We start from the raw sequence: 2821 nt of genomic DNA, 5'->3' as shown, positions 1-2821 counted from the left end.
GCAGGGATTGAAAGACAGTGTATGACCAATTAGTTTATTGAAAGTCATGAGAATTTATTTGCCACAAGAAAATGACATAATAGAAAATGTTTTTATTCTATGTGTCCTCCTTCTTTCTCAATAACTGCCTTCACACGCTTCCTGAAACTTGCACAAGTGTTCCTCAAATATTCGGGTGACAACTTCTCCCATTCTTCTTTAATAGTATCTTCCAGACTTTCTCGTAATAGTTTTGCTCATAGTCATTCTCTTCTTTACATTATAAACAGTCTTTATGGACACTCCAACTATTTTTGAAATCTCCTTTGGTGTGACAAGTGCATTCAGCAAATCACACACTCTTTGACGTTTGCTTTCCTGATTACTCATATGGGCAAAAGTTTCTGAAAAGGTATGGATAATAGTGTTAGGTATGATTATGACATCAATATATGTTTGGTTTCAAAACAATTGACGTAGTGCCTGCTGAGAAAAAACAACTAAATGTTCATTGTAAATTTTGCTTCCCCATCCTGTATGTGTGTATATTTAGAGCTTTATATATATATATATATATATATATATATATATATATATATATGTATTTTTTATTATTTATTTATTTATTTTTTTATTTTTTATTTTTTTTTTGGAGTATTGATAATTTCTTGCCTGTTACTTTTATTATATTTGCACGGAGCAACTGTAACACACAATAATTTCCCTTGACATTAATAAAACATTCTGAGTCTGATATCTGTAACCTGGTTTATCTCATGATTAAAAACTCATGACTAAGCCTTATTGTGACAATGAATGTCATAAGACAGATGGAGACACTAGTTTTAAACCAAATAACTCCAGTCTGACCATTATGTACAGTTCAACCTATTTCACCAGTGTAAGTACAAAGTATATACCGGTAAATGGATACAGCCCGTCACAATTATTACATAATCACCTCATCACAGATATTTGAGCTAAGTACTACGTAATCATGATAAATATCATCATCCTCCTGTATAAAAACAGGTGAAACTAACAGAAATAACATATTTTAATCATTATTTCTACTTTGTCTTCCATTGTTTGACTAGCACACAGGTATTTCTTCTTTAAAATATCAAACTATAAAAATGTGCATGATGTCGGTGTATTATATCACAGAGATATAAACTGATTTTATCCATATCCATGAGCTGTTGCGTCATTGTGAATGTAGGCCCTTTTCCACCACAGAAACTTTTACTTTACCCGGGCTTTTGAAAAACCTCAGTGCGTTTCTGCCTAAATTACCTAGGTAAAAAAATAAGGTTCCTTCAACCCCAAACTTTCCCTGGAAAAAAGTCCTAGTAAGGGAGTAGGACTTTTCTGATTGCCTGGAATTCTTGTGGGCGGGGCTATGTGCTGAAGAACACTGACTGGTGGAACACACTCATAGCGTTCCACACTTATCTGTCTTCATGTGCTATGAGAATTATGGTAAATACTAGTTACAAACTTGAAACTTGGACATGAATGCCACCTCACATCATATTTTTCTCTGAAGAACTGGGGGAAAAAAGTTTGATACACAAGCGGCCGTGATGAAAATAACCTTTTCAGCATGGCAGAGACTAACGAGGGATTCATCACAAATGATAAACAATGCTTTTATTATTTGTTCTACTATTAGTTGCTGATTTGAACATTTATAGTATACACAATTAAAAAAAAAAAAAAAAACACTAACAAAATGTTGTAGCAGATGAACTAACCAAATTAACCAAATTATACAAAACTGTTTTCCCCACGATAAATTGTTTCAACCATCTTTCATTTCACTACAACAATAAAAGCACTTGAACACAACAAACTTGTAATTTCGAATTCTAACCTGATAGCATGTGAAGGCAGCATTACATTCACCCACAGTGTTTAATCCAGCATACATCTACAAACTCATTTATTCCATTTCTACAAGCTTCACTTGGTTTGTGTTTTGATCATTTGGAAAAAGGAGCAAAAGAAGAGAAGCTATGAGAGGTGGTCCACGCTGTTTCGAGTGTATTCAGCAAATATGTCTAAAACAGCCTTGACCTCATTGAATACAGTGAATACATACAAAAGAAATGTGACTCAAACTGACTAAGCCTGATTTAAATGCATTTCCAGCAACTTTGAGGTGCAGTGGAAATGCAAAGTACGTAGATTACCAGGTATTCCTTTACCCAGGTCAAATATGTCAGATACAGTTTCAGATACAAACAGTACTTTGAATAACATTAATTCATTGCTTGATGTTAGTTTGAACGTTCAATTTGTTGATAAAAACATAAGAATAGAAAATCTGTGGATGAATCCTTTAATTTTTCTAAGGAGAGGTTTAGCTGTTTTCAATATTTTCATTTGAACTTTTAGGCTTCGTTATCTTCTCATCTACTTCAACACTGAGTTTAAGCATAAACAAAGCAGTTCAGTCTGAATATGATAGCTTTATAATATGATAAATGCAAAAAAAAAAAAAAAAAAGCATGACCACAAAGCATCCTGTTTCTACTAGTGGTAGAATCTATTATGTTATTTATTTTGGCTGCTTATTGTTGAATCTACTTAAATCTAAAACCATCATTTTAATATTACATAATCTGAATCTGTGGGTTCACGACTTCACATAAGATGTACAATGTCAGAAATATTTCATTCTGAGGTCTATTATTATTAACTCACTTTTCATTGATGTTGTTTTATACAGACATGTGCACCCTCAGGTCAGATGGGTGCGTTTGTTTGTTTGTTTTAGTCACTACATTTCTGTGCATCTAAACACTGCATGAACTTGATCCAAGCTGCTTAGATAAGA

This window comes from Sphaeramia orbicularis, chromosome 1, assembly GCF_902148855.1.
Source record: "Sphaeramia orbicularis chromosome 1, fSphaOr1.1, whole genome shotgun sequence".
Lineage (NCBI taxonomy): Eukaryota > Metazoa > Chordata > Actinopteri > Kurtiformes > Apogonidae > Sphaeramia > Sphaeramia orbicularis.
This window is presented reverse-complemented; position numbering follows the sequence as displayed.